Genomic DNA, 8238 nt, shown 5'->3' with positions numbered 1-8238 from the left:
TGTATGTGGGCGTCGGTAGAGTTGACGACTCGCTTGCCCCGTAGTCCTCGTGTCCGTAGCCCTCCGATGGCTCAATAAAATTGCCTTCGGCTACCAATGCTCCTTCATACTGATTTTCGCTACTTTCGTGCGCACCGTGTTCATCTGACGCGGAGATTGACTCGGCTAAGTGGACGGCGCCCTGACGTTTACGATCAGGGAAAGGAGCCCTTGTCTTCTTCCCCGCCCTGAACGTCGACGGCGTCTGAATCGTGACCTTCTTGGTCTTTTTGTCCTTAGCGCGGCTCGCCGAGCCATGCGCCTTCGCGTAATTAACTAGTCTCAAAAACGAAACGTCCCGATTGTCTTGTCGGTATTGAGATACCATTGGCTTGATACTCGAATCGACTCCTTCAATAAACATCGTCATTTGTTCTTCCATCGAATATACGTTTCCACATCGACTGCTCGCGTCCGTCAGACGGATATAAAATTCCATCTCGTCTTCAGACGGTCTTTGCTGAACTTCTCGCAATGCGAGCGCGGCTCGACGGATCGCCTCGTCGGTTGCGAAACTCCTCAACAACCACTGTACGGCCTCCGGCCAAACGGATACCTTTCCGTGATGGGACCCAGCCGTCTGAGACACCGAAGTGTATTGTCTCAGGGCGATGCCGCTTAGAAATTCGGGCAACAAGCGGATCGCTTGTCCCTCGTTCATTTCTTGAATGTCGAACTCTTGAACCAATTTCGCCAAAAAATCCAACGCAAGGACTCCATCCGCCCCGTCTGGAGGTAATTTTCTTGCCCTGCGAAATTCCTTTTCTTTCCTCTGAACGATGTTCGGAATCGCTGGCATGGTTCGACGAACCGTCGTCACCATCTTCGGAAAGGCCATTCGACTCAGTCCTTGAGTCTTGGTCCTCCGGCTCGTCACTACAGTGACTCTTGCTCCGGCGTCGCAGATTCTTCTTCGAAGTCTTCGACTTGGAACTCCGCTGTACAGCGGCCTTGTCCTTCTTCGATCGACGGTCGACTTCTCGACCCGTGGGGAGCGGCTCTTGCCCGGCGACCTGTTCAAGGTCCTTGAGACGATGAGCGGCGCGGTCAAACCTGTCGTCGATACTACTTCTAAATTTACCTAAGGACTCCAAAGCTTGATTCGCGTCGCGCCTTGCGTCCTTGACCGAAATTTTCAACGAAGCTAGGACCTCCGGCTCCAGACCGTCGGTCGCCTCACCTCGCTCCTTCTCGACGAGATCCACTCGAGCCGACAGCTCTCCTAAAACGGCGTGGAACTCGGATGCTTGCAACTCTAGTTGCTTCCGGACGAGGGCTAATTTAGCCTCGAGATTTTCGTCATCTCTTGGCGAATTTCCTCGCCCATCTTCTCGAACGTGTAGGATAGTTATCCTTGTCGCCTTCAATCCCCGTCTGGATTTCTTGACCTTCGGGATCCGTGGCCGTATTGGCCTGGCTTCGGGTGCGAGGACCTCGGGGGATCCTCCACGCCCTTGCCGATCCGCTCCTACTCGCCCTGGGACGGACGTCCCCGGGGGCGCTTGTCGACATCGCTCTTACAAGCGCACCTACACAAAAAAGTACAAACAAAAAATAAAAAGAATCCGTTACCCAGACCACTGTTGTAGTGCAACTGCAGCCCGAGGCTGTTGTCGACACCAATCTAGGTCGGGTTTGCTGTACACAATTCTAGGTCGGGAGACCACTTTTGTAGTGCAATGCGCCTGTCAGGCAGGGACCGCGGTCCAATGGTCCAGCAAAAAGAAGAACTGCCGATGGCACAGCGCTACGGAGAGTCCGACTCTCCCTTCTCCGTTTAAACGAGCTTGCGACTAGTAGTAGCTCAGATCCCTGGTAGGGGGGGGGGGCACAGAGAAATAGCCCGGCCCGGGATCGGTGTGGTAGAGACTTGCGAAGAGAACTGCTCGACGAGTGTGGGGTGGGGCGTGTACTTGGGTACCCCGAATCCACTGGGTTGTAAGGCCAGTGCTCGTTGAGCTTCTTCGACACCTTGTAACGCGACAAGGCCTTCGACGGGGGCGTCGCAACGCAGCCCGACGGGATGAAACGAAAGTAGCAGCGCTACGTCAACTGTGCCGCCCGATGGCTCGAAACACCTACACCGGTTCGGTCGCAACCGACACCGATGGTACCAACACTGGCTCGTAACACGACGGAGCCCTTCGAGGGAGACGTCGTTGAAACGGTCTCCATCGGAAAATGGGTCACAGTAGCAACGGTACGCCAACTGTGTCGCCCGATGGCATAGACACCTACACCGGTTCGGTCGCAGCCGAGGCCGATGGCACCAGGACAAGATAAGGGAAAAATAGGTAGAATTAGAGATAGAAAAGGATAGGGAAATAAAGGAAAAAGAAAAGGGACCCCCGAGCGATAGAGGATGCCGCGGGCTCAGGTAAAAGGGAGCGTCTTGGTAGAGACGGACTTCGACCAAGGCGACATTCAACTCCGGCAACTCGGGTTGCCTTTACTGACTTGGTGGTCAGAGGGCTAAGGTATATATCGCCCCGCCGGAGTCACTACAGTAGCTCGCGGCGCTAGATCCTAGATCTAATCTAGTGTCAGCAAAATTAATGCCAACTAATTAACTAAATAAAATAAAATAATTAAAAATTAAAACTGTGCAATTATTCACACGTGTGTCCCCCAACTCGGACTACTTTTCATATCCAAATATTTTCCTTTCTTTTCACCCCCCTTTCCAGGTGCGTATTGCACTACACTTTAGTTACCTTAGAGTAGCACCGCGCGCGGGTTGAGGACGCACGCTACACGCCCACGAGCCGACTCCACTTCCGCCCGTCGGTACTGGATCGTCACCCAGTACCGCTCTGGGGCGTCGAAGCGTCGAGCCGCTCGCGCGTGCGCATGTCCTCCCCGATCCCGCTTTACCACCGATACCTCGAGCCCGTGCTCGGTACCGTGGGTGGGCCGTGCTTCTGTCTTCCCGCCGATCGGGGTCTTTCCGAACTGTCAGTACTCACCCCCTCGTCGTTGGGGGTGATTATACTACACTCCCATCTGCCCCCCTCCCCAACAGAACCGCACCACAGCAGTACAACGGTGCATCCTTCCACCACACCTCCCTTGGACACGCCATTGTAGCATAATTGCCGACTACTTTATATTAGATTTAGAATTAGATCTAACGCTGTAAGGTACGGACCTGGCAGCGTGCGCACGCGTACTTTACAGGACGCGCGCACCAACACGTGTATCCGACATGTAGCACACGTGTGCTGTCAGCCCCGACGGCTGACAGCGTTACAGTGCGGGCCGGCCCGCACTGTCTACAGTAAGCCGACTACAGTACAGTCCGTACTGTACTGTAGACGGTTAATTAACTTGTACAATAAATATAGGGAGCGACCGCCGGCGGAGGGGACGACGGAAGGCAACCCTCCACCGACGGTCGACCACCCAGCTTACTCTACTCACACCGCCGTTCCGCGAGTAGTTACCACCGAGCGGGTAGTGGACGCGCGCGACACCGCGGGGAGCTGCGATCCGCCTCCGCCCGTCAGTACCGGATCGTCAACCGGTACTGCTCTGGGGCGTCGAGGCGTCCATCCACTCCCCTACGCGCGCGTCCCCGCCGACCACGCTCTACCACCTGCTACCGGCCCGCTTCCGGTGGCGTTGGTTGGTTCAAGACCCTTGGTACGCCGATCCGGGGTCTTCCGCCGAACATAGCGAACACCCCTCCGCCGTGTGTGGGGTGTTTATGCGACAGCCATCAGATTCACTTTCCCTACCCCCTCAGCTCAACAAACCGCAGAAGCGGGCACTTCAGAATGTGCTTACTCATGCACAACGTGTCAAGATCGTAACGTGGATGGTGGAGGCGTCTCGTACAGACGGTGACAAACATATGGCATCCCGAGCTGTTCGCAATTTCCCAGCACTTTTTCGGGAATCAGAGAAAGCGAACAAAGGAAAAGCGAGTAGGCTGTGGAAACCCCGGGAAGCCCTGATGACGTACCAAAGAAGGACAAACAACCGCAGAATACCCTTTTCGATTACGCGCGTCACGCGCGCGGGCATGAAACGTGTCTACATCAAGGACTGTGCCGGTCGAGGAAGGAAACGAGCGGGTTGGGTAATTGGAATGCATACAGACTTACTCGAGGAGTTTGAGCGTCTGAGGAAGTCCGGCCTGAAGTTCAACGCAAAACTTCTACTTCATTTGGCAATTCACCTGGTCCGTGAATCTCGTAATGCAGTGTATCATGCCAATCTGAAAGATTTAAAATCGAACAAATTAATTATTGAATTAATATCGCCCCGCTGGATACAGGCATTCATGAACCGTTTCGAAATCGTCAGTAGGGCCCAAACTTGGAAGCTCATGGTATCGCCGCCCAAACAATCCCATATTGAGAGGGAGGTAGCGTATCACCTTGGGATGGTTGCTCGTGAATTTCGTCCTGGAGCAATGGACGAAAATGACGTGTGTAATGTGGACGAAACGCACTTTCTGATTAATTTGGGTAATCACAGGACATTGGGAAAATGTAGCGAAGCTGAAGTGAAGTATTCGGACGTGGTTTCGAGGTCTGAGAGAATGAAGATGATGGTTAGGATCTCTGCTGGAAGGGATGCTGTTATTGAAGCGCCATTTATGGTTATTCAGAATACCAATAGAAGTTATCCGATACAGGTGTCCCAGACAATGTGCGAGGGGCGTCGTATCGTTCAGGCCCGAAAGGGTGGATGGACAAGACGGGGTTTCCGCAATATTTAGCAGACAGCAAGGTTTTTAAATGTTTGCCGCATGGGCGGAAACGTATTTCGTTTGTTGACAATTGTGGGGGGCATGGGATGTCGCAGAATTTGGAGCAGGCGTTGCAGGCGTGTAACACGGAGCTACGCTTTTTCCGCCTAACTCCACAGATTTGATTCAGCCGGCGGATTCTTTTGTCATCCAAAAATTAAAGGACGCATTGGGTGGACGATGGGATAGATATAAGATATCATTTCGCATAATTACGTCCATATGGACGTAATTATGCGAAATGGGTTCGCGGCGGCTTCTGGGAAAATTCCTAACCCGGGAAAACATTACTATTTGACTTTGGCCGCAGCCGTTGTGAGGGACGTAAATGCGAGGCGTCATGCAGATGGAGTGAGGTACGCCCGAAAGGCTATGATCCGCACCGGTCTTGCTTGTAATATCAACGGACAATGGGAAGAATCCCAGCTGTTTCTAAAATTGCAAGAGATAGTGCAGAAGTATAGAAATCACTTCGATGGCGCTCCCGTTGTTGATGTTGATGATGAGTAAAATGTGTTGATATGCTAACATGGACTGGTTATAATTGGGCAATAGCGTGTTTATCAAAATATTGTCGTCTTCACTAATATGTTCATTGAAAATTAGTCTAGTCTACTCTATTTTAGGTTGTGATGCATATAGTGCGGGTACAAATATTAGTGCAGTCCGCATTATTATGTGTGAGGGTGAAAATATATTCTAGACTTTTTATAGTCTAGCCCAGACTAATTGCGATGTTTGGGTGTACCTGGAACACGTGTCATCATGTCTGATGCGTCTCATACAACCACATCCGGAATGATGTCAACGTGTACCGTATCTGCTACTTTGCTCTTGACATCGCCTGCTATGAAATCGCCTGCTATGAAAGTGGCGGCTGTACGGTACAGCAGTGCACAGTGGACACGTCTCGTTGCAGAGGATACACTAGGCCTTTTCGACAAATCCATCCGCACTGTAGAGATCATGACCACATAAACAAGAATGGCTGCATTTACGAAAAACACATCAACTTTACGTAAAGACAGAGCGATTACACAATACAGTATCAATTATCATAAACAGCGTCGAAATGCAGAATTTCAAATTTTTTTACACAACCCCGCCCCTTTGCGCATTGCCACGCCAAACGCTCATAAGACACATTTCCCACCGAATTCACTTCAACGTTGCGCATTAACTGTGCACAAATTCTGTCCCAGTGCTATCACCAGACCAATTCAGCTCCTTTTTTTCTCACCACTATGCCGGTTTCTCCCAATCGCTCCCGTGCCCGTCCTACACCTCCCAATGCTCCTTTAGCGGAGCATGTCGACGTTAATAACGCACTGAGACTGCTTGCCGATGCAGCTGTTGAACGCGAGGCAGATATTGATGAATAGGACATCGACCCCACAAAAGAAGACTCTGATGACGAATGCAGGTCCAGCTCTCCTGTGTTTGATAAATTTTACAACACAGGAGGATCTGAGGCGATCGTGCAAATGTCAAACTTCGATGTAAATGAGTTTGAAAAACTTTGGCTTCTCTTGCAAGACCACGTCACAACCAACTGGAATGTGGGGCGAGGACGAAAGTCACAGTTTAGTGGCAAGGATGTTTTGTTGTTCACTTTGACAGCACTTAAACACGGTGGGCAATGGGACTACTTGGGAAGGCTGTTTGGTGTGAGTGGTCCTACGTTTGAGCGCACGGTTATGAAGTTTATTAATGTAGTTTTCGAAGAACTATATGAGACTTTAGTGCTTAACCTGGGGGAGTCTTGGACAATGACAAAGATGCTACAGACACAAAAGACGTTTAAGACATTTAAGTTTTGTCGTTATGCTACAGATGTTACTTTTCAGCAAGCTTTCAGACCAAGTGGATCAATGGAAGAGGGAAAGAAGTACTTTAGCGGAAAGCATAAGCTGTACGGTTATAAGGTGGAGGTCTCCGTGTTACCAAACGAACTGGCTATTGGATGCTCAGATCATTATCCGGGCTCCGTTGCTGACATCGACATTATGAGAAAAATGGAAGATTTTCACATTGATGCTATGGCCAAGAAGGAAGGCGAGCTGGACATTGCAGACGTTGGCATATTTTGTGAAAAGTATAATAATACCTGGGGACTATTGGCTGATAAGGGCTATCAGGGGTCAAGTGAGTTTTTGCGATCTGTCATACCAAGGCGCAAACCCTTGAACGGACACGTGACGTTAGAAGATGAGGCTCAAAACAAGAAGATTTCGTCAGATCGAATAATTGTGGAAAATTTCTTCGGGAGATTGTGCACAAACTGGAATATTTTATCAAGCAAATACAGGTGGGCTGAGAAAAGTTATGATAAGATTTTCCGCTTGTGTATCAGCCTGATAAATCTCCTTGTCAAGTGGCATCCGCTCCGTGCTGCTGATTTGGACCGTCACAATCAGGTTAAAAATAGGCAATACGCGATTGGGGAGGATACAGTACAGTAGAGGAGGCGTGCGCAGGAGAAATACCGTGCGAAGCGCCGCCTTCGTCTTGGGTTAGAGCTGTACACGGCCGACAGAGACAGTGATCGTTATGATTCTATCTTTGATTAATATTTTGGTACATTTTTTGTAGTACTGTAATCATCAAGTCAAAATTGAGTACACACGTTGTCATCAAAAATGCAGAATAAATTTGAAATTTATCCAGCTATACGTAGCAATCTGGTGTTTTCGGTAACGACTCAATCTTTCAGCAATATGTCGTTAATTACGCACGAAGTCTGCATTTACAGAGTATATCTACTAGGCGGTTAGTAAAAGCATGATGATGGATGCCAAAAGTTGAAAAACATCCAACAGAAGTACTACTACCGACTGTCTCCGCACCGATGCACACACTAATTTACATGCCGCACTGCCACTATGTCTGCAGAAAGAAATCTTGGAAGCCTTCATTCATCAGGACCACTTGCCCCAAGCAAAGCGTATTGATGAGTCACATCAACAGCAGGAAGTTGCATCTCATGACCAAATCCTTTTCACAGCGTATTCTGGACGATTCGTAGGTAGGCTGTTCGCTGTAGAGTGACATCTCCACGTATTCTAGAAGCAGTCCTTATATTTTCTTCCGTCGGTCTTGTGATATTTGGACAAGTGTTTCTTCTTTTCCTTTTCTGCAGAGCACGTGCCGAGTGCATTATCCACTTCCACCTTGCGACCGCAGGCCATGCACATCACGTTCACCATGTTCGTGTGTAGTCGGAAGAGAAATATTGACGGAGGAGTCGGAACGGGCGAAACGGACAGGAATATCAGGACAGAAAGTCCTTCGACAGAATAGTGCGGGACTTCTCAACATGCTTTTGGTCTGGGCGAAGGGGCGGGAGGGGGGGGGGGGAGGAAGGGGAGAAGGGTCTAGTGGAAGAATATCTTAACCTTAAATACACTACTGGGTGCGGGACCAATGGAGCAAGCCCATGGTCA

This window comes from Chondrus crispus, genomic scaffold, assembly GCF_000350225.1.
Source record: "Chondrus crispus Stackhouse genomic scaffold, scaffold_263, whole genome shotgun sequence".
Lineage (NCBI taxonomy): Eukaryota > Rhodophyta > Florideophyceae > Gigartinales > Gigartinaceae > Chondrus > Chondrus crispus.
The sequence above is the reverse complement of the archived record's forward strand: the minus strand, read 5'-3'. Positions refer to the sequence as shown.